The 20,557-nt window shown below is 43.1% G+C and overlaps 1 protein-coding gene and 47 non-coding genes across 48 annotated transcripts in view; all 48 read left to right on the top strand.

Moving 5' to 3' along the window:
- slc16a3a (solute carrier family 16 member 3a) overlaps positions 1 to 20,557 on the top strand; it is a 242,377-nt gene that overhangs the window by 209,326 nt on the left and 12,494 nt on the right. The window lies entirely within an intron of this gene.
- trnak-cuu (transfer RNA lysine (anticodon CUU)) lies at positions 65 to 137 on the top strand. The gene has a single exon. It is a non-coding gene; the product is annotated as a tRNA-Lys (tRNA).
- Positions 790 to 862, top strand: trnak-cuu (transfer RNA lysine (anticodon CUU)). Its single transcript has one exon. It is a non-coding gene; the product is annotated as a tRNA-Lys (tRNA).
- trnak-cuu (transfer RNA lysine (anticodon CUU)) lies at positions 1,153 to 1,225 on the top strand. Its single transcript has one exon. It is a non-coding gene; the product is annotated as a tRNA-Lys (tRNA).
- On the top strand, positions 1,516 to 1,588 carry trnak-cuu (transfer RNA lysine (anticodon CUU)). The gene has a single exon. It is a non-coding gene; the product is annotated as a tRNA-Lys (tRNA).
- On the top strand, positions 1,879 to 1,951 carry trnak-cuu (transfer RNA lysine (anticodon CUU)). The gene has a single exon. It is a non-coding gene; the product is annotated as a tRNA-Lys (tRNA).
- trnak-cuu (transfer RNA lysine (anticodon CUU)) lies at positions 2,242 to 2,314 on the top strand. The gene has a single exon. It is a non-coding gene; the product is annotated as a tRNA-Lys (tRNA).
- Positions 2,598 to 2,670, top strand: trnak-cuu (transfer RNA lysine (anticodon CUU)). Its single transcript has one exon. It is a non-coding gene; the product is annotated as a tRNA-Lys (tRNA).
- Positions 3,388 to 3,460, top strand: trnak-cuu (transfer RNA lysine (anticodon CUU)). Its single transcript has one exon. It is a non-coding gene; the product is annotated as a tRNA-Lys (tRNA).
- Positions 3,750 to 3,822, top strand: trnak-cuu (transfer RNA lysine (anticodon CUU)). Its single transcript has one exon. It is a non-coding gene; the product is annotated as a tRNA-Lys (tRNA).
- Positions 4,112 to 4,184, top strand: trnak-cuu (transfer RNA lysine (anticodon CUU)). The gene has a single exon. It is a non-coding gene; the product is annotated as a tRNA-Lys (tRNA).
- Positions 4,474 to 4,546, top strand: trnak-cuu (transfer RNA lysine (anticodon CUU)). The gene has a single exon. It is a non-coding gene; the product is annotated as a tRNA-Lys (tRNA).
- Positions 4,836 to 4,908, top strand: trnak-cuu (transfer RNA lysine (anticodon CUU)). Its single transcript has one exon. It is a non-coding gene; the product is annotated as a tRNA-Lys (tRNA).
- Positions 5,198 to 5,270, top strand: trnak-cuu (transfer RNA lysine (anticodon CUU)). Its single transcript has one exon. It is a non-coding gene; the product is annotated as a tRNA-Lys (tRNA).
- trnak-cuu (transfer RNA lysine (anticodon CUU)) lies at positions 5,560 to 5,632 on the top strand. Its single transcript has one exon. It is a non-coding gene; the product is annotated as a tRNA-Lys (tRNA).
- Positions 5,923 to 5,995, top strand: trnak-cuu (transfer RNA lysine (anticodon CUU)). The gene has a single exon. It is a non-coding gene; the product is annotated as a tRNA-Lys (tRNA).
- Positions 6,286 to 6,358, top strand: trnak-cuu (transfer RNA lysine (anticodon CUU)). The gene has a single exon. It is a non-coding gene; the product is annotated as a tRNA-Lys (tRNA).
- On the top strand, positions 6,642 to 6,714 carry trnak-cuu (transfer RNA lysine (anticodon CUU)). Its single transcript has one exon. It is a non-coding gene; the product is annotated as a tRNA-Lys (tRNA).
- trnak-cuu (transfer RNA lysine (anticodon CUU)) lies at positions 7,432 to 7,504 on the top strand. Its single transcript has one exon. It is a non-coding gene; the product is annotated as a tRNA-Lys (tRNA).
- Positions 7,794 to 7,866, top strand: trnak-cuu (transfer RNA lysine (anticodon CUU)). The gene has a single exon. It is a non-coding gene; the product is annotated as a tRNA-Lys (tRNA).
- On the top strand, positions 8,156 to 8,228 carry trnak-cuu (transfer RNA lysine (anticodon CUU)). Its single transcript has one exon. It is a non-coding gene; the product is annotated as a tRNA-Lys (tRNA).
- trnak-cuu (transfer RNA lysine (anticodon CUU)) lies at positions 8,880 to 8,952 on the top strand. The gene has a single exon. It is a non-coding gene; the product is annotated as a tRNA-Lys (tRNA).
- On the top strand, positions 9,604 to 9,676 carry trnak-cuu (transfer RNA lysine (anticodon CUU)). The gene has a single exon. It is a non-coding gene; the product is annotated as a tRNA-Lys (tRNA).
- Positions 9,960 to 10,032, top strand: trnak-cuu (transfer RNA lysine (anticodon CUU)). Its single transcript has one exon. It is a non-coding gene; the product is annotated as a tRNA-Lys (tRNA).
- trnak-cuu (transfer RNA lysine (anticodon CUU)) lies at positions 10,750 to 10,822 on the top strand. Its single transcript has one exon. It is a non-coding gene; the product is annotated as a tRNA-Lys (tRNA).
- Positions 11,112 to 11,184, top strand: trnak-cuu (transfer RNA lysine (anticodon CUU)). Its single transcript has one exon. It is a non-coding gene; the product is annotated as a tRNA-Lys (tRNA).
- On the top strand, positions 11,474 to 11,546 carry trnak-cuu (transfer RNA lysine (anticodon CUU)). The gene has a single exon. It is a non-coding gene; the product is annotated as a tRNA-Lys (tRNA).
- trnak-cuu (transfer RNA lysine (anticodon CUU)) lies at positions 11,836 to 11,908 on the top strand. The gene has a single exon. It is a non-coding gene; the product is annotated as a tRNA-Lys (tRNA).
- On the top strand, positions 12,198 to 12,270 carry trnak-cuu (transfer RNA lysine (anticodon CUU)). The gene has a single exon. It is a non-coding gene; the product is annotated as a tRNA-Lys (tRNA).
- Positions 12,560 to 12,632, top strand: trnak-cuu (transfer RNA lysine (anticodon CUU)). Its single transcript has one exon. It is a non-coding gene; the product is annotated as a tRNA-Lys (tRNA).
- On the top strand, positions 12,922 to 12,994 carry trnak-cuu (transfer RNA lysine (anticodon CUU)). Its single transcript has one exon. It is a non-coding gene; the product is annotated as a tRNA-Lys (tRNA).
- Positions 13,285 to 13,357, top strand: trnak-cuu (transfer RNA lysine (anticodon CUU)). Its single transcript has one exon. It is a non-coding gene; the product is annotated as a tRNA-Lys (tRNA).
- Positions 13,648 to 13,720, top strand: trnak-cuu (transfer RNA lysine (anticodon CUU)). Its single transcript has one exon. It is a non-coding gene; the product is annotated as a tRNA-Lys (tRNA).
- trnak-cuu (transfer RNA lysine (anticodon CUU)) lies at positions 14,004 to 14,076 on the top strand. The gene has a single exon. It is a non-coding gene; the product is annotated as a tRNA-Lys (tRNA).
- On the top strand, positions 14,794 to 14,866 carry trnak-cuu (transfer RNA lysine (anticodon CUU)). Its single transcript has one exon. It is a non-coding gene; the product is annotated as a tRNA-Lys (tRNA).
- Positions 15,156 to 15,228, top strand: trnak-cuu (transfer RNA lysine (anticodon CUU)). The gene has a single exon. It is a non-coding gene; the product is annotated as a tRNA-Lys (tRNA).
- trnak-cuu (transfer RNA lysine (anticodon CUU)) lies at positions 15,518 to 15,590 on the top strand. The gene has a single exon. It is a non-coding gene; the product is annotated as a tRNA-Lys (tRNA).
- Positions 16,242 to 16,314, top strand: trnak-cuu (transfer RNA lysine (anticodon CUU)). The gene has a single exon. It is a non-coding gene; the product is annotated as a tRNA-Lys (tRNA).
- Positions 16,966 to 17,038, top strand: trnak-cuu (transfer RNA lysine (anticodon CUU)). The gene has a single exon. It is a non-coding gene; the product is annotated as a tRNA-Lys (tRNA).
- trnak-cuu (transfer RNA lysine (anticodon CUU)) lies at positions 17,322 to 17,394 on the top strand. Its single transcript has one exon. It is a non-coding gene; the product is annotated as a tRNA-Lys (tRNA).
- On the top strand, positions 17,684 to 17,756 carry trnak-cuu (transfer RNA lysine (anticodon CUU)). The gene has a single exon. It is a non-coding gene; the product is annotated as a tRNA-Lys (tRNA).
- trnak-cuu (transfer RNA lysine (anticodon CUU)) lies at positions 18,046 to 18,118 on the top strand. Its single transcript has one exon. It is a non-coding gene; the product is annotated as a tRNA-Lys (tRNA).
- Positions 18,408 to 18,480, top strand: trnak-cuu (transfer RNA lysine (anticodon CUU)). Its single transcript has one exon. It is a non-coding gene; the product is annotated as a tRNA-Lys (tRNA).
- On the top strand, positions 18,770 to 18,842 carry trnak-cuu (transfer RNA lysine (anticodon CUU)). Its single transcript has one exon. It is a non-coding gene; the product is annotated as a tRNA-Lys (tRNA).
- On the top strand, positions 19,132 to 19,204 carry trnak-cuu (transfer RNA lysine (anticodon CUU)). Its single transcript has one exon. It is a non-coding gene; the product is annotated as a tRNA-Lys (tRNA).
- On the top strand, positions 19,494 to 19,566 carry trnak-cuu (transfer RNA lysine (anticodon CUU)). The gene has a single exon. It is a non-coding gene; the product is annotated as a tRNA-Lys (tRNA).
- Positions 19,856 to 19,928, top strand: trnak-cuu (transfer RNA lysine (anticodon CUU)). The gene has a single exon. It is a non-coding gene; the product is annotated as a tRNA-Lys (tRNA).
- Positions 20,218 to 20,290, top strand: trnak-cuu (transfer RNA lysine (anticodon CUU)). Its single transcript has one exon. It is a non-coding gene; the product is annotated as a tRNA-Lys (tRNA).

Genomic DNA, 20,557 nt, shown 5'->3' with positions numbered 1-20,557 from the left:
ACATGTAAATAAGGGTCACGGCCAGAATAGGTTGCGCCCGTCTACTATGGCAACACCCTTCAGTGCCCGGCTAGCTCAGTCGGTAGAGCATGAGACTCTTAATCTCAGGGTCGTGGGTTCGAGCCCCACGTTGGGCGTCCAAACTTTATATGATAATAAGGAAAAGACTGATGGAACATTATAATGCCGAAGGAAAACCTCAAAATCCAATCTCTATGTAATTTCACAGAAATAGTGCTTATTTGCAAAAGCTGTGGCGGTTCATTTGCAGGACCACTTTTGGTATTGTAATATTTGAGCATTGTTTTGAGAACTTTTTCTAACCTTAGGTGCTAACACGGGTAAACCAATAACCTAACGGCACATGGAAATGGGGGTCACGGCCAGAATAGGTTGCGCCCGTCTACTATGGCAACACCCTTCAGTGCCCGGCTAGCTCAGTCGGTAGAGCATGAGACTCTTAATCTCAGGGTCGTGGGTTCGAGCCCTACGTTGGGCGTCCAAACTTTATATGATAATAAGTAAAAGACTGATGGAACATTATAATGCCGAAGGAAAACCTCAAAATCCAATCTCTATGTAATTTCACAGAAATAATGCATTTTTTGCAAAAGCTGTGGCGGTTCATTTGCAGGACCACTTTTGGTATTGTAATATTTGAGCATTGTTTTGAGAACTTTTTCTAACCTTAGGTGCTAACACGGGTAAACCAATAACCTAACGGCACATGGAAATGGGGGTCACGGCCAGAATAGGTTGCGCCCGTCTACTATGGCAACACCCTTCAGTGCCCGGCTAGCTCAGTCGGTAGAGCATGAGACTCTTAATCTCAGGGTCGTGGGTTCGAGCCCCACGTTGGGCGTCCAAACTTTATATGACAATAAGGAAAAGACTGATGGAACATTATAATGCCGAAGGAAAACCTCAAAAATCCATTCTCTTTGTAATTTCACAGAAATAATGCTTATTTGCAAAAGCTGTGGCGGTTCATTTGCAGGACCACTTTTGGTATTGTAATATTTGAGCATTGTTTTGAGAACTTTTTCTAACCTTAGGTGCTAACACGGGTAAACCAATAACCTAACGGCACATGGAAATGGGGGTCACGCCCAGAATAGGTTGCGCCCGTCTACTATGGCAACACCCTTCAGTGCCCGGCTAGCTCAGTCGGTAGAGCATGAGACTCTTAATCTCAGGGTCGTGGGTTCGAGCCCCACGTTGGGCGTCCAAACTTTATATGATAATAAGTAAAAGACTAATGGAAGATTATAATGCCGAAGGAAAACCTCAAAATCCAATCTCTATGTAATTTCACAGAAATAATGCATTTTTTGCAAAAGCTGTGGCGGTTCATTTGCAGGACCACTTTTGGTATTGTAATATTTGAGCATTGTTTTGAGAACTTTTTCTAACCTTAGGTGCTAACACGGGTAAACCAATACCTTCACAGCACATGTAAATAAGGGTCACGGCCAGAATAGGTTGCGCCCGTCTACTATGGCAACACCCTTCAGTGCCCGGCTAGCTCAGTCGGTAGAGCATGAGACTCTTAATCTCAGGGTCGTGGGTTCGAGCCCCACGTTGGGCGTCCAAACTTTATATGACAATAAGGAAAAGACTGATGGAACATTATAATGCCGAAGGAAAACCTCAAAAATCCATTCTCTATGTAATTTCACAGAAATAATGCTTATTTGCAAAAGCTGTGGCGGTTCATTTGCAGGACCACTTTTGGTATTGTAATATTTGAGCATTGTTTTGAGAACTTTTTCTAACCTTAGGTGCTAACACGGGTAAACCAATAACCTAACGGCACATGGAAATGGGGGTCACGCCCAGAATAGGTTGCGCCCGTCTACTATGGCAACACCCTTCAGTGCCCGGCTAGCTCAGTCGGTAGAGCATGAGACTCTTAATCTCAGGGTCGTGGGTTCGAGCCCCACGTTGGGCGTACAAACTTTATATGATAATAAGTAAAAGACTAATGGAAGATTATAATGCCGAAGGAAAACCTCAAAATCCAATCTCTATGTAATTTCACAGAAATAATGCATTTTTTGCAAAAGCTGTGGCGGTTCATTTGCAGGACCACTTTTGGTATTGTAATATTTGAGCATTGTTTTGAGAACTTTTTCTAACCTTAGGTGCTAACACGGGTAAACCAATACCTTCACAGCACATGTAAATAAGGGTCACGGCCAGAATAGGTTGCGCCCGTCTACTATGGCAACACCCTTCAGTGCCCGGCTAGCTCAGTCGGTAGAGCATGAGACTCTTAATCTCAGGGTCGTGGGTTCGAGCCCCACGTTGGGCGTCCAAACTTTATATGATAATAAGTAAAAGACTAATGGAACATTATAATGCCAAAGGAAAACCTCAAAATCCAATCTCTATGTAATTTCACAGAAATAATGCATTTTTGCAAAAGCTGTGGCGGTGGAGGACCACTTTTGGTATTGTAATATTTGAGCATTGTTTTGAGAACTTTTTCTAACCTTAGGTGCTAACACAGGTAAACCAATAACCTAACGGCACATGGAAATGGGGGTCACGGCCAGAATAGGTTGCGCCCGTCTACTATGGCAACACCCTTCAGTGCCCGGCTAGCTCAGTCGGTAGAGCATGAGACTCTTAATCTCAGGGTCGTGGGTTCGAGCCCCACGTTGGGCGTCCAAACTTTATATGATAATAAGTAAAAGACTAATGGAACATTTTAATGCCGAAGGAAAACCTCAAAATCCAATCTCTATGTAATTTCACAGAAATAATGCATTTTTGCAAAAGCTGTGGCAGCTGTGGCAAAATCCAATCTCTATGTAATTTCACAGAAATAGTGCTTATTTGCAAAAGCTGTGGCGGTTCATTTGCAGGACCACTTTTGGTATTGTAATATTTGAGCATTGTTTTGAGAACTTTTTCTAACCTTAGGTGCTAACACAGGTAAACAAATACCTTCACAGCACATGTAAATAAGGGTCACGGCCAGAATAGGTTGCGCTCGTCTACTATGGCAACACCCTTTAGGGCCCGGCTAGCTCAGTCGGTAGAGCATGAGACTCTTAATCTCAGGGTCGTAGGTTCGAGCCCCACGTTGGGCGTCCAAACTTTATATGATAATAAGGAAAAGACTGATGGAACATTATAATGCCGAAGGAAAACCTCAAAATCCAATCTCTATGTAATTTCACAGAAATAGTGCTTATTTGCAAAAGCTGTGGCGGTTCATTTGCAGGACCACTTTTGGTATTGTAATATTTGAGCATTGTTTTGAGAACTTTTTCTAACCTTAGGTGCTAACACGGGTAAACCAATACCTTCACAGCACATGTAAATAAGGGTCACGGCCAGAATAGGTTGCGCCCGTCTACTATGGCAACACCCTTCAGTGCCCGGCTAGCTCAGTTGGTAGAGCATGAGACTCTTAATCTCAGGGTCGTGGGTTCGAGCCCCACGTTGGGCGTCCAAACTTTATATGATAATAAGTAAAAGACTAATGGAACATTATAATGCCGAAGGAAAACCTCAAAATCCAATCTCTATCTAATTTCACAGAAATAATGCTTATTTGCAAAAGCTGTGGCGGTTCATTTGCAGGACCACTTTTGGTATTGTAATATTTGAGCATTGTGTTGAGAACTTTTTGTAACCCTAGGTGCTAACACAGGTAAACCAATACCTTCACAGCACATGTAAATAAGGGTCACGGCCAGAATAGGTTGCGCCCGTCTACTATGGCAACACCCTTCAGTGCCCGGCTAGCTCAGTCGGTAGAGCATGAGACTCTTAATCTCAGGGTCGTGGGTTCGAGCCCCACGTTGGGCGTCCAAACTTTATATGATAATAAGGAAAAGACTGATGGAACATTATAATGCCGAAGGAAAACCTCAAAATCCAATCTCTATGTAATTTCACAGAAATAGTGCTTATTTGCAAAAGCTGTGGCGGTTCATTTCCAGGACCACTTTTGGTATTGTAATATTTGAGCATTGTTTTGAGAACTTTTTCTAACCTTAGGTGCTAACACAGGTAAACAAATACCTTCACAGCACATGTAAATAAGGGTCACGGCCAGAATAGGTTGCGCCCGTCTACTATGGCAACACCCTTCAGTGCCCGGCTAGCTCAGTCGGTAGAGCATGAGACTCTTAATCTCAGGGTCGTGGGTTCGAGCCCCACGTTGGGCGTCCAAACTTTATATGATAATAAGGAAAAGACTGATGGAACATTATAATGCCGAAGGAAAACCTCAAAATCCAATCTCTATGTAATTTCACAGAAATAGTGCTTATTTGCAAAAGCTGTGGCGGTTCATTTGCAGGACCACTTTTGGTATTGTAATATTTGAGCATTGTTTTGAGAACTTTTTCTAACCTTAGGTGCTAACACGGGTAAACCAATACCTTCACAGCACATGTAAATAAGGGTCACGGCCAGAATAGGTTGCGCCCGTCTACTATGGCAACACCCTTCAGTGCCCGGCTAGCTCAGTTGGTAGAGCATGAGACTCTTAATCTCAGGGTCGTGGGTTCGAGCCCCACGTTGGGCGTCCAAACTTTATATGATAATAAGTAAAAGACTAATGGAACATTATAATGCCGAAGGAAAACCTCAAAATCCAATCTCTATCTAATTTCACAGAAATAATGCTTATTTGCAAAAGCTGTGGCGGTTCATTTGCAGGACCACTTTTGGTATTGTAATATTTGAGCATTGTGTTGAGAACTTTTTGTAACCCTAGGTGCTAACACAGGTAAACCAATACCTTCACAGCACATGTAAATAAGGGTCACGGCCAGAATAGGTTGCGCCCGTCTACTATGGCAACACCCTTCAGTGCCCGGCTAGCTCAGTCGGTAGAGCATGAGACTCTTAATCTCAGGGTCGTGGGTTCGAGCCCCACGTTGGGCGTCCAAACTTTATATGATAATAAGGAAAAGACTGATGGAACATTATAATGCCGAAGGAAAACCTCAAAATCCAATCTCTATGTAATTTCACAGAAATAGTGCTTATTTGCAAAAGCTGTGGCGGTTCATTTCCAGGACCACTTTTGGTATTGTAATATTTGAGCATTGTTTTGAGAACTTTTTCTAACCTTAGGTGCTAACACAGGTAAACAAATACCTTCACAGCACATGTAAATAAGGGTCACGGCCAGAATAGGTTGCGCCCGTCTACTATGGCAACACCCTTCAGTGCCCGGCTAGCTCAGTCGGTAGAGCATGAGACTCTTAATCTCAGGGTCGTGGGTTCGAGCCCCACGTTGGGCGTCCAAACTTTATATGATAATAAGGAAAAGACTGATGGAACATTATAATGCCGAAGGAAAACCTCAAAATCCAATCTCTATGTAATTTCACAGAAATAGTGCTTATTTGCAAAAGCTGTGGCGGTTCATTTGCAGGACCACTTTTGGTATTGTAATATTTGAGCATTGTTTTGAGAACTTTTTCTAACCTTAGGTGCTAACACGGGTAAACCAATAACCTAACGGCACATGGAAATGGGGGTCACGGCCAGAATAGGTTGCGCCCGTCTACTATGGCAACACCCTTCAGTGCCCGGCTAGCTCAGTCGGTAGAGCATGAGACTCTTAATCTCAGGGTCGTGGGTTCGAGCCCCACGTTGGGCGTCCAAACTTTATATGACAATAAGGAAAAGACTGATGGAACATTATAATGCCGAAGGAAAACCTCAAAAATCCATTCTCTATGTAATTTCACAGAAATAATGCTTATTTGCAAAAGCTGTGGCGGTTCATTTGCAGGACCACTTTTGGTATTGTAATATTTGAGCATTGTTTTGAGAACTTTTTCTAACCTTAGGTGCTAACACAGGTAAACAAATACCTTCACAGCACATGTAAATAAGGGTCACGGCCAGAATAGGTTGCGCCCGTCTACTATGGCAACACCCTTCAGTGCCCGGCTAGCTCAGTCGGTAGAGCATGAGACTCTTAATCTCAGGGTCGTGGGTTCGAGCCCCACGTTGGGCGTACAAACTTTATATGATAATAAGTAAAAGACTAATGGAAGATTATAATGCCGAAGGAAAACCTCAAAATCCAATCTCTATGTAATTTCACAGAAATAATGCATTTTTTGCAAAAGCTGTGGCGGTTCATTTGCAGGACCACTTTTGGTATTGTAATATTTGAGCATTGTTTTGAGAACTTTTTCTAACCTTAGGTGCTAACACGGGTAAACCAATACCTTCACAGCACATGTAAATAAGGGTCACGGCCAGAATAGGTTGCGCCCGTCTACTATGGCAACACCCTTCAGTGCCCGGCTAGCTCAGTCGGTAGAGCATGAGACTCTTAATCTCAGGGTCGTGGGTTCGAGCCCCACGTTGGGCGTCCAAACTTTATATGATAATAAGTAAAAGACTAATGGAACATTATAATGCCAAAGGAAAACCTCAAAATCCAATCTCTATGTAATTTCACAGAAATAATGCATTTTTGCAAAAGCTGTGGCGGTGGAGGACCACTTTTGGTATTGTAATATTTGAGCATTGTTTTGAGAACTTTTTCTAACCTTAGGTGCTAACACAGGTAAACCAATAACCTAACGGCACATGGAAATGGGGGTCACGGCCAGAATAGGTTGCGCCCGTCTACTATGGCAACACCCTTCAGTGCCCGGCTAGCTCAGTCGGTAGAGCATGAGACTCTTAATCTCAGGGTCGTGGGTTCGAGCCCCACGTTGGGCGTCCAAACTTTATATGATAATAAGTAAAAGACTAATGGAACATTTTAATGCCGAAGGAAAACCTCAAAATCCAATCTCTATGTAATTTCACAGAAATAATGCATTTTTGCAAAAGCTGTGGCAGCTGTGGCAAAATCCAATCTCTATGTAATTTCACAGAAATAGTGCTTATTTGCAAAAGCTGTGGCGGTTCATTTGCAGGACCACTTTTGGTATTGTAATATTTGAGCATTGTTTTGAGAACTTTTTCTAACCTTAGGTGCTAACACAGGTAAACAAATACCTTCACAGCACATGTAAATAAGGGTCACGGCCAGAATAGGTTGCGCTCGTCTACTATGGCAACACCCTTTAGGGCCCGGCTAGCTCAGTCGGTAGAGCATGAGACTCTTAATCTCAGGGTCGTAGGTTCGAGCCCCACGTTGGGCGTCCAAACTTTATATGATAATAAGGAAAAGACTGATGGAACATTATAATGCCGAAGGAAAACCTCAAAATCCAATCTCTATGTAATTTCACAGAAATAGTGCTTATTTGCAAAAGCTGTGGCGGTTCATTTGCAGGACCACTTTTGGTATTGTAATATTTGAGCATTGTTTTGAGAACTTTTTCTAACCTTAGGTGCTAACACGGGTAAACCAATACCTTCACAGCACATGTAAATAAGGGTCACGGCCAGAATAGGTTGCGCCCGTCTACTATGGCAACACCCTTCAGTGCCCGGCTAGCTCAGTTGGTAGAGCATGAGACTCTTAATCTCAGGGTCGTGGGTTCGAGCCCCACGTTGGGCGTCCAAACTTTATATGATAATAAGTAAAAGACTAATGGAACATTATAATGCCGAAGGAAAACCTCAAAATCCAATCTCTATCTAATTTCACAGAAATAATGCTTATTTGCAAAAGCTGTGGCGGTTCATTTGCAGGACCACTTTTGGTATTGTAATATTTGAGCATTGTGTTGAGAACTTTTTGTAACCCTAGGTGCTAACACAGGTAAACCAATACCTTCACAGCACATGTAAATAAGGGTCACGGCCAGAATAGGTTGCGCCCGTCTACTATGGCAACACCCTTCAGTGCCCGGCTAGCTCAGTCGGTAGAGCATGAGACTCTTAATCTCAGGGTCGTGGGTTCGAGCCCCACGTTGGGCGTCCAAACTTTATATGATAATAAGGAAAAGACTGATGGAACATTATAATGCCGAAGGAAAACCTCAAAATCCAATCTCTATGTAATTTCACAGAAATAGTGCTTATTTGCAAAAGCTGTGGCGGTTCATTTCCAGGACCACTTTTGGTATTGTAATATTTGAGCATTGTTTTGAGAACTTTTTCTAACCTTAGGTGCTAACACAGGTAAACAAATACCTTCACAGCACATGTAAATAAGGGTCACGGCCAGAATAGGTTGCGCCCGTCTACTATGGCAACACCCTTCAGTGCCCGGCTAGCTCAGTCGGTAGAGCATGAGACTCTTAATCTCAGGGTCGTGGGTTCGAGCCCCACGTTGGGCGTCCAAACTTTATATGATAATAAGGAAAAGACTGATGGAACATTATAATGCCGAAGGAAAACCTCAAAATCCAATCTCTATGTAATTTCACAGAAATAGTGCTTATTTGCAAAAGCTGTGGCGGTTCATTTGCAGGACCACTTTTGGTATTGTAATATTTGAGCATTGTTTTGAGAACTTTTTCTAACCTTAGGTGCTAACACGGGTAAACCAATAACCTAACGGCACATGGAAATGGGGGTCACGGCCAGAATAGGTTGCGCCCGTCTACTATGGCAACACCCTTCAGTGCCCGGCTAGCTCAGTCGGTAGAGCATTAGACTCTTAATCTCAGGGTCGTGGGTTCGAGCCCCACGTTGGGCGTCCAAACTTTATATGATAATAAGGAAAAGACTGATGGAACATTATAATGCCGAAGGAAAACCTCAAAATCCAATCTCTATCTAATTTCACAGAAATAATGCTTATTTGCAAAAGCTGTGGCGGTTCATTTGCAGGACCACTTTTGGTATTGTAATATTTGAGCATTGTGTTGAGAACTTTTTGTAACCCTAGGTGCTAACACAGGTAAACCAATACCTTCACAGCACATGTAAATAAGGGTCACGGCCAGAATAGGTTGCGCCCGTCTACTATGGCAACACCCTTCAGTGCCCGGCTAGCTCAGTCGGTAGAGCATGAGACTCTTAATCTCAGGGTCGTGGGTTCGAGCCCCACGTTGGGCGTCCAAACTTTATATGATAATAAGGAAAAGACTGATGGAACATTATAATGCCGAAGGAAAACCTCAAAATCCAATCTCTATGTAATTTCACAGAAATAATGCTTATTTGCAAAAGCTGTGGCGGTTCATTTGCAGGACCACTTTTGGTATTGTAATATTTGAGCATTGTTTTGAGAACTTTTTCTAACCTTAGGTGCTAACACAGGTAAACAAATACCTTCACAGCACATGTAAATAAGGGTCACGGCCAGAATAGGTTGCGCCCGTCTACTATGGCAACACCCTTCAGTGCCCGGCTAGCTCAGTCGGTAGAGCATTAGACTCTTAATCTCAGGGTCGTGGGTTCGAGCCCCACGTTGGGCGTCCAAACTTTATATGATAATAAGGAAAAGACTGATGGAACATTATAATGCCGAAGGAAAACCTCAAAATCCAATCTCTATCTAATTTCACAGAAATAATGCTTATTTGCAAAAGCTGTGGCGGTTCATTTGCAGGACCACTTTTGGTATTGTAATATTTGAGCATTGTGTTGAGAACTTTTTGTAACCCTAGGTGCTAACACAGGTAAACCAATACCTTCACAGCACATGTAAATAAGGGTCACGGCCAGAATAGGTTGCGCCCGTCTACTATGGCAACACCCTTCAGTGCCCGGCTAGCTCAGTCGGTAGAGCATGAGACTCTTAATCTCAGGGTCGTGGGTTCGAGCCCCACGTTGGGCGTCCAAACTTTATATGATAATAAGTAAAAGACTAATGGAACATTATAATGCCAAAGGAAAACCTCAAAATCCAATCTCTATGTAATTTCACAGAAATAATGCATTTTTGCAAAAGCTGTGGCGGTGGAGGACCACTTTTGGTATTGTAATATTTGAGCATTGTTTTGAGAACTTTTTCTAACCTTAGGTGCTAACACAGGTAAACCAATAACCTAACGGCACATGGAAATGGGGGTCACGGCCAGAATAGGTTGCGCCCGTCTACTATGGCAACACCCTTCAGTGCCCGGCTAGCTCAGTCGGTAGAGCATGAGACTCTTAATCTCAGGGTCGTGGGTTCGAGCCCCACGTTGGGCGTCCAAACTTTATATGATAATAAGTAAAAGACTAATGGAACATTTTAATGCCGAAGGAAAACCTCAAAATCCAATCTCTATGTAATTTCACAGAAATAATGCATTTTTGCAAAAGCTGTGGCAGCTGTGGCAAAATCCAATCTCTATGTAATTTCACAGAAATAGTGCTTATTTGCAAAAGCTGTGGCGGTTCATTTGCAGGACCACTTTTGGTATTGTAATATTTGAGCATTGTTTTGAGAACTTTTTCTAACCTTAGGTGCTAACACAGGTAAACAAATACCTTCACAGCACATGTAAATAAGGGTCACGGCCAGAATAGGTTGCGCTCGTCTACTATGGCAACACCCTTTAGGGCCCGGCTAGCTCAGTCGGTAGAGCATGAGACTCTTAATCTCAGGGTCGTAGGTTCGAGCCCCACGTTGGGCGTCCAAACTTTATATGATAATAAGGAAAAGACTGATGGAACATTATAATGCCGAAGGAAAACCTCAAAATCCAATCTCTATGTAATTTCACAGAAATAGTGCTTATTTGCAAAAGCTGTGGCGGTTCATTTGCAGGACCACTTTTGGTATTGTAATATTTGAGCATTGTTTTGAGAACTTTTTCTAACCTTAGGTGCTAACACGGGTAAACCAATACCTTCACAGCACATGTAAATAAGGGTCACGGCCAGAATAGGTTGCGCCCGTCTACTATGGCAACACCCTTCAGTGCCCGGCTAGCTCAGTTGGTAGAGCATGAGACTCTTAATCTCAGGGTCGTGGGTTCGAGCCCCACGTTGGGCGTCCAAACTTTATATGATAATAAGTAAAAGACTAATGGAACATTATAATGCCGAAGGAAAACCTCAAAATCCAATCTCTATCTAATTTCACAGAAATAATGCTTATTTGCAAAAGCTGTGGCGGTTCATTTGCAGGACCACTTTTGGTATTGTAATATTTGAGCATTGTGTTGAGAACTTTTTGTAACCCTAGGTGCTAACACAGGTAAACCAATACCTTCACAGCACATGTAAATAAGGGTCACGGCCAGAATAGGTTGCGCCCGTCTACTATGGCAACACCCTTCAGTGCCCGGCTAGCTCAGTCGGTAGAGCATGAGACTCTTAATCTCAGGGTCGTGGGTTCGAGCCCCACGTTGGGCGTCCAAACTTTATATGATAATAAGGAAAAGACTGATGGAACATTATAATGCCGAAGGAAAACCTCAAAATCCAATCTCTATGTAATTTCACAGAAATAGTGCTTATTTGCAAAAGCTGTGGCGGTTCATTTCCAGGACCACTTTTGGTATTGTAATATTTGAGCATTGTTTTGAGAACTTTTTCTAACCTTAGGTGCTAACACAGGTAAACAAATACCTTCACAGCACATGTAAATAAGGGTCACGGCCAGAATAGGTTGCGCCCGTCTACTATGGCAACACCCTTCAGTGCCCGGCTAGCTCAGTCGGTAGAGCATGAGACTCTTAATCTCAGGGTCGTGGGTTCGAGCCCCACGTTGGGCGTCCAAACTTTATATGATAATAAGGAAAAGACTGATGGAACATTATAATGCCGAAGGAAAACCTCAAAATCCAATCTCTATGTAATTTCACAGAAATAGTGCTTATTTGCAAAAGCTGTGGCGGTTCATTTGCAGGACCACTTTTGGTATTGTAATATTTGAGCATTGTTTTGAGAACTTTTTCTAACCTTAGGTGCTAACACGGGTAAACCAATACCTTCACAGCACATGTAAATAAGGGTCACGGCCAGAATAGGTTGCGCCCGTCTACTATGGCAACACCCTTCAGTGCCCGGCTAGCTCAGTTGGTAGAGCATGAGACTCTTAATCTCAGGGTCGTGGGTTCGAGCCCCACGTTGGGCGTCCAAACTTTATATGATAATAAGTAAAAGACTAATGGAACATTATAATGCCGAAGGAAAACCTCAAAATCCAATCTCTATCTAATTTCACAGAAATAATGCTTATTTGCAAAAGCTGTGGCGGTTCATTTGCAGGACCACTTTTGGTATTGTAATATTTGAGCATTGTGTTGAGAACTTTTTGTAACCCTAGGTGCTAACACAGGTAAACCAATACCTTCACAGCACATGTAAATAAGGGTCACGGCCAGAATAGGTTGCGCCCGTCTACTATGGCAACACCCTTCAGTGCCCGGCTAGCTCAGTCGGTAGAGCATGAGACTCTTAATCTCAGGGTCGTGGGTTCGAGCCCCACGTTGGGCGTCCAAACTTTATATGATAATAAGGAAAAGACTGATGGAACATTATAATGCCGAAGGAAAACCTCAAAATCCAATCTCTATGTAATTTCACAGAAATAGTGCTTATTTGCAAAAGCTGTGGCGGTTCATTTCCAGGACCACTTTTGGTATTGTAATATTTGAGCATTGTTTTGAGAACTTTTTCTAACCTTAGGTGCTAACACAGGTAAACAAATACCTTCACAGCACATGTAAATAAGGGTCACGGCCAGAATAGGTTGCGCCCGTCTACTATGGCAACACCCTTCAGTGCCCGGCTAGCTCAGTCGGTAGAGCATGAGACTCTTAATCTCAGGGTCGTGGGTTCGAGCCCCACGTTGGGCGTCCAAACTTTATATGATAATAAGGAAAAGACTGATGGAACATTATAATGCCGAAGGAAAACCTCAAAATCCAATCTCTATGTAATTTCACAGAAATAGTGCTTATTTGCAAAAGCTGTGGCGGTTCATTTGCAGGACCACTTTTGGTATTGTAATATTTGAGCATTGTTTTGAGAACTTTTTCTAACCTTAGGTGCTAACACGGGTAAACCAATAACCTAACGGCACATGGAAATGGGGGTCACGGCCAGAATAGGTTGCGCCCGTCTACTATGGCAACACCCTTCAGTGCCCGGCTAGCTCAGTCGGTAGAGCATGAGACTCTTAATCTCAGGGTCGTGGGTTCGAGCCCCACGTTGGGCGTCCAAACTTTATATGACAATAAGGAAAAGACTGATGGAACATTATAATGCCGAAGGAAAACCTCAAAAATCCATTCTCTATGTAATTTCACAGAAATAATGCTTATTTGCAAAAGCTGTGGCGGTTCATTTGCAGGACCACTTTTGGTATTGTAATATTTGAGCATTGTTTTGAGAACTTTTTCTAACCTTAGGTGCTAACACAGGTAAACAAATACCTTCACAGCACATGTAAATAAGGGTCACGGCCAGAATAGGTTGCGCCCGTCTACTATGGCAACACCCTTCAGTGCCCGGCTAGCTCAGTCGGTAGAGCATGAGACTCTTAATCTCAGGGTCGTGGGTTCGAGCCCCACGTTGGGCGTACAAACTTTATATGATAATAAGTAAAAGACTAATGGAAGATTATAATGCCGAAGGAAAACCTCAAAATCCAATCTCTATGTAATTTCACAGAAATAATGCATTTTTTGCAAAAGCTGTGGCGGTTCATTTGCAGGACCACTTTTGGTATTGTAATATTTGAGCATTGTTTTGAGAACTTTTTCTAACCTTAGGTGCTAACACGGGTAAACCAATACCTTCACAGCACATGTAAATAAGGGTCACGGCCAGAATAGGTTGCGCCCGTCTACTATGGCAACACCCTTCAGTGCCCGGCTAGCTCAGTCGGTAGAGCATGAGACTCTTAATCTCAGGGTCGTGGGTTCGAGCCCCACGTTGGGCGTCCAAACTTTATATGATAATAAGTAAAAGACTAATGGAACATTATAATGCCAAAGGAAAACCTCAAAATCCAATCTCTATGTAATTTCACAGAAATAATGCATTTTTGCAAAAGCTGTGGCGGTGGAGGACCACTTTTGGTATTGTAATATTTGAGCATTGTTTTGAGAACTTTTTCTAACCTTAGGTGCTAACACAGGTAAACCAATAACCTAACGGCACATGGAAATGGGGGTCACGGCCAGAATAGGTTGCGCCCGTCTACTATGGCAACACCCTTCAGTGCCCGGCTAGCTCAGTCGGTAGAGCATGAGACTCTTAATCTCAGGGTCGTGGGTTCGAGCCCCACGTTGGGCGTCCAAACTTTATATGATAATAAGTAAAAGACTAATGGAACATTTTAATGCCGAAGGAAAACCTCAAAATCCAATCTCTATGTAATTTCACAGAAATAATGCATTTTTGCAAAAGCTGTGGCAGCTGTGGCAAAATCCAATCTCTATGTAATTTCACAGAAATAGTGCTTATTTGCAAAAGCTGTGGCGGTTCATTTGCAGGACCACTTTTGGTATTGTAATATTTGAGCATTGTTTTGAGAACTTTTTCTAACCTTAGGTGCTAACACAGGTAAACAAATACCTTCACAGCACATGTAAATAAGGGTCACGGCCAGAATAGGTTGCGCTCGTCTACTATGGCAACACCCTTTAGGGCCCGGCTAGCTCAGTCGGTAGAGCATGAGACTCTTAATCTCAGGGTCGTAGGTTCGAGCCCCACGTTGGGCGTCCAAACTTTATATGATAATAAGGAAAAGACTGATGGAACATTATAATGCCGAAGGAAAACCTCAAAATCCAATCTCTATGTAATTTCACAGAAATAGTGCTTATTTGCAAAAGCTGTGGCGGTTCATTTGCAGGACCACTTTTGGTATTGTAATATTTGAGCATTGTTTTGAGAACTTTTTCTAACCTTAGGTGCTAACACGGGTAAACCAATACCTTCACAGCACATGTAAATAAGGGTCACGGCCAGAATAGGTTGCGCCCGTCTACTATGGCAACACCCTTCAGTGCCCGGCTAGCTCAGTTGGTAGAGCATGAGACTCTTAATCTCAGGGTCGTGGGTTCGAGCCCCACGTTGGGCGTCCAAACTTTATATGATAATAAGTAAAAGACTAATGGAACATTATAATGCCGAAGGAAAACCTCAAAATCCAATCTCTATCTAATTTCACAGAAATAATGCTTATTTGCAAAAGCTGTGGCGGTTCATTTGCAGGACCACTTTTGGTATTGTAATATTTGAGCATTGTGTTGAGAACTTTTTGTAACCCTAGGTGCTAACACAGGTAAACCAATACCTTCACAGCACATGTAAATAAGGGTCACGGCCAGAATAGGTTGCGCCCGTCTACTATGGCAACACCCTTCAGTGCCCGGCTAGCTCAGTCGGTAGAGCATGAGACTCTTAATCTCAGGGTCGTGGGTTCGAGCCCCACGTTGGGCGTCCAAACTTTATATGATAATAAGGAAAAGACTGATGGAACATTATAATGCCGAAGGAAAACCTCAAAATCCAATCTCTATGTAATTTCACAGAAATAGTGCTTATTTGCAAAAGCTGTGGCGGTTCATTTCCAGGACCACTTTTGGTATTGTAATATTTGAGCATTGTTTTGAGAACTTTTTCTAACCTTAGGTGCTAACACAGGTAAACAAATACCTTCACAGCACATGTAAATAAGGGTCACGGCCAGAATAGGTTGCGCCCGTCTACTATGGCAACACCCTTCAGTGCCCGGCTAGCTCAGTCGGTAGAGCATGAGACTCTTAATCTCAGGGTCGTGGGTTCGAGCCCCACGTTGGGCGTCCAAACTTTATATGATAATAAGGAAAAGACTGATGGAACATTATAATGCCGAAGGAAAACCTCAAAATCCAATCTCTATGTAATTTCACAGAAATAGTGCTTATTTGCAAAAGCTGTGGCGGTTCATTTGCAGGACCACTTTTGGTATTGTAATATTTGAGCATTGTTTTGAGAACTTTTTCTAACCTTAGGTGCTAACACGGGTAAACCAATAACCTAACGGCACATGGAAATGGGGGTCACGGCCAGAATAGGTTGCGCCCGTCTACTATGGCAACACCCTTCAGTGCCCGGCTAGCTCAGTCGGTAGAGCATTAGACTCTTAATCTCAGGGTCGTGGGTTCGAGCCCCACGTTGGGCGTCCAAACTTTATATGATAATAAGGAAAAGACTGATGGAACATTATAATGCCGAAGGAAAACCTCAAAATCCAATCTCTATCTAATTTCACAGAAATAATGCTTATTTGCAAAAGCTGTGGCGGTTCATTTGCAGGACCACTTTTGGTATTGTAATATTTGAGCATTGTGTTGAGAACTTTTTGTAACCCTAGGTGCTAACACAGGTAAACCAATACCTTCACAGCACATGTAAATAAGGGTCACGGCCAGAATAGGTTGCGCCCGTCTACTATGGCAACACCCTTCAGTGCCCGGCTAGCTCAGTCGGTAGAGCATGAGACTCTTAATCTCAGGGTCGTGGGTTCGAGCCCCACGTTGGGCGTCCAAACTTTATATGATAATAAGGAAAAGACTGATGGAACATTATAATGCCGAAGGAAAACCTCAAAATCCAATCTCTATGTAATTTCACAGAAATAATGCTTATTTGCAAAAGCTGTGGCGGTTCATTTGCAGGACCACTTTTGGTATTGTAATATTTGAGCATTGTTTTGAGAACTTTTTCTAACCTTAGGTGCTAACACAGGTAAACAAATACCTTCACAGCACATGTAAATAAGGGTCACGGCCAGAATAGGTTGCGCCCGTCTACTATGGCAACACCCTTCAGTGCCCGGCTAGCTCAGTCGGTAGAGCATTAGACTCTTAATCTCAGGGTCGTGGGTTCGAGCCCCACGTTGGGCGTCCAAACTTTATATGATAATAAGGAAAAGACTGATGGAACATTATAATGCCGAAGGAAAACCTCAAAATCCAATCTCTATCTAATTTCACAGAAATAATGCTTATTTGCAAAAGCTGTGGCGGTTCATTTGCAGGACCACTTTTGGTATTGTAATATTTGAGCATTGTGTTGAGAACTTTTTGTAACCCTAGGTGCTAACACAGGTAAACCAATACCTTCACAGCACATGTAAATAAGGGTCACGGCCAGAATAGGTTGCGCCCGTCTACTATGGCAACACCCTTCAGTGCCCGGCTAGCTCAGTCGGTAGAGCATGAGACTCTTAATCTCAGGGTCGTGGGTTCGAGCCCCACGTTGGGCGTCCAAACTTTATATGATAATAAGTAAAAGACTAATGGAACATTATAATGCCGAAGGAAAACCTCAAAATCCAAACTCTATGTAATTTCACAGAAATAATGCTTATTTGCAAAAGCTGTGGCGGTGGAGGACCACTTTTGGTATTGTAATATTTGAGCATTGTGTTGAGAACTTTTTGTAACCCTAGGTGCTAACACAGGTAAACCAATACCTTCACAGCACATGTAAATAAGGGTCACGGCCAGAATAGGTTGCGCCCGTCTACTATGGCAACACCCTTCAGTGCCCGGCTAGCTCAGTCGGTAGAGCATGAGACTCTTAATCTCAGGGTCGTGGGTTCGAGCCCCACGTTGGGCGTCCAAACTTTATATGATAATAAGGAAAAGACTGATGGAACATTATAATGCCGAAGGAAAACCTCAAAATCCAATCTCTATGTAATTTCACAGAAATAGTGCTTATTTGCAAAAGCTGTGGCGGTTCATTTGCAGGACCACTTTTGGTATTGTAATATTTGAGCATTGTTTTGAGAACTTTTTCTAACCTTAGGTGCTAACACGGGTAAACCAATAACCTAACGGCACATGGAAATGGGGGTCACGGCCAGAATAGGTTGCGCCCGTCTACTATGGCAACACCCTTCAGTGCCCGGCTAGCTCAGTCGGTAGAGCATGAGACTCTTAATCTCAGGGTCGTGGGTTCGAGCCCCACGTTGGGCGTCCAAACTTTATATGATAATAAGGAAAAGACTGTTGGAACATTATAATGCCGAAGGAAAACCTCAAAATCCAATCTCTATGTAATTTCACAGAAATAGTGCTTATTTGCAAAAGCTGTGGCGGTTCATTTGCAGGACCACTTTTGGTATTGTAATATTTGAGCATTGTTTTGAGAACTTTTTCTAACCTTAGGTGCTAACACAGTTAAACCAATAACCTCACGGCACATGGAAATGTGGGTCCCCGCAAGAATAGGTTGCGCCCGTCTACTATGGCAACACCCTTCAGTGCCCGGCTAGCTCAGTCGGTAGAGCATGAGACTCTTAATCTCAGGGTCGTGGGTTCGAGCCCCACGTTGGGCGTCCAAACTTTATATGACAATAAGGAAAAGACTGATGGAACATTATAATGCCGAAGGAAAACCTCAAAATCCAATCTCTATGTAATTTCACAGAAATAGTGCTTATTTGCAAAAGCTGTGGCGGTTCATTTGCAGGACCACTTTTGGTATTGTAATATTTGAGCATTGTTTTGAGAACTTTTTCTAACCTTAGGTGCTAACACGGGTAAACCAATAACCTAACGGCACATGGAAATGGGGGTCACGGCCAGAATAGGTTGCGCCCGTCTACTATGGCAACACCCTTCAGTGCCCGGCTAGCTCAGTCGGTAGAGCATGAGACTCTTAATCTCAGGGTCGTGGGTTCGAGCCCCACGTTGGGCGTCCAAACTTTATATGATAATAAGGAAAAGACTGTTGGAACATTATAATGCCGAAGGAAAACCTCAAAATCCAATCTCTATGTAATTTCACAGAAATAATGCTTATTTGCAAAAGCTGTGGCGGTTCATTTGCAGGACCACTTTTGGTATTGTAATATTTGAGCATTGTTTTGAGAACTTTTTCTAACCTTAGGTGCTAACACAGTTAAACCAATAACCTCACGGCACATGGAAATGTGGGTCCCCGCAAGAATAGGTTGCGCCCGTCTACTATGGCAGCACCCTTCAGTGCCCGGCTAGCTCAGTCGGTAGAGCATGAGACTCTTAATCTCAGGGTCGTGGGTTCGAGCCCCACGTTGGGCGTCCAAACTTTATATGATAATAAGGAAAAGACTGATGGAACATTATAATGCCGAAGGAAAACCTCAAAATCCAATCTCTATGTAATTTCACAGAAATAATGCTTATTTGCAAAAGCTGTGGCGGTTCATTTGCAGGACCACTTTTGGTATTGTAATATTTGAGCATTGTTTTGAGAACTTTTTCTAACCTTAGGTGCTAACACAGTTAAACCAATAACCTCACGGCACATGGAAATGTGGGTCCCCGCAAGAATAGGTTGCGCCCGTCTACTATGGCAACACCCTTCAGTGCCCGGCTAGCTCAGTCGGTAGAGCATGAGACTCTTAATCTCAGGGTCGTGGGTTCGAGCCCCACGTTGGGCGTCCAAACTTTATATGACAATAAGGAAAAGACTGATGGAACATTATAATGCCGAAGGAAAACCTCAAAATCCAATCTCTATGTAATTTCACAGAAATAGTGCTTATTTGCAAAAGCTGTGGCGGTTCATTTGCAGGACCACTTTTGGTATTGTAATATTTGAGCATTGTTTTGAGAACTTTTTCTAACCTTAGGTGCTAACACGGGTAAACCAATAACCTAACGGCACATGGAAATGGGGGTCACGGCCAGAATAGGTTGCGCCCGTCTACTATGGCAACACCCTTCAGTGCCCGGCTAGCTCAGTCGGTAGAGCATGAGACTCTTAATCTCAGGGTCGTGGGTTCGAGCCCCACGTTGGGCGTCCAAACTTTATATGATAATAAGGAAAAGACTGTTGGAACATTATAATGCCGAAGGAAAACCTCAAAATCCAATCTCTATGTAATTTCACAGAAATAGTGCTTATTTGCAAAAGCTGTGGCGGTTCATTTGCAGGACCACTTTTGGTATTGTAATATTTGAGCATTGTTTTGAGAACTTTTTCTAACCTTAGGTGCTAACACAGTTAAACCAATAACCTCACGGCACATGGAAATGTGGGTCCCCGCAAGAATAGGTTGCGCCCGTCTACTATGGCAGCACCCTTCAGTGCCCGGCTAGCTCAGTCGGTAGAGCATGAGACTCTTAATCTCAGGGTCGTGGGTTCGAGCCCCACGTTGGGCGTCCAAACTTTATATGATAATAAGGAAAAGACTGATGGAACATTATAATGCCGAAGGAAAACCTCAAAATCCAATCTCTATGTAATTTCACAGAAATAATGCTTATTTGCAAAAGCTGTGGCGGTTCATTTGCAGGACCACTTTTGGTATTGTAATATTTGAGCATTGTTTTGAGAACTTTTTCTAACCTTAGGTGCTAACACAGTTAAACCAATAACCTCACGGCACATGGAAATGTGGGTCCCCGCAAGAATAGGTTGCGCCCGTCTACTATGGCAACACCCTTCAGTGCCCGGCTAGCTCAGTCGGTAGAGCATGAGACTCTTAATCTCAGGGTCGTGGGTTCGAGCCCCACGTTGGGCGTCCAAACTTTATATGACAATAAGGAAAAGACTGATGGAACATTATAATGCCGAAGGAAAACCTCAAAATCCAATCTCTATGTAATTTCACAGAAATAGTGCTTATTTGCAAAAGCTGTGGCGGTTCATTTGCAGGACCACTTTTGGTATTGTAATATTTGAGCATTGTTTTGAGAACTTTTTCTAACCTTAGGTGCTAACACGGGTAAACCAATAACCTAACGGCACATGGAAATGGGGGTCACGGCCAGAATAGGTTGCGCCCGTC

Source organism: Pungitius pungitius, chromosome 12 (assembly GCF_949316345.1).
Source record: "Pungitius pungitius chromosome 12, fPunPun2.1, whole genome shotgun sequence".
Taxonomy (NCBI): Eukaryota; Metazoa; Chordata; class Actinopteri; order Perciformes; family Gasterosteidae; genus Pungitius; species Pungitius pungitius.
The sequence above is the reverse complement of the archived record's forward strand: the minus strand, read 5'-3'. Positions and strand labels throughout refer to the sequence as shown.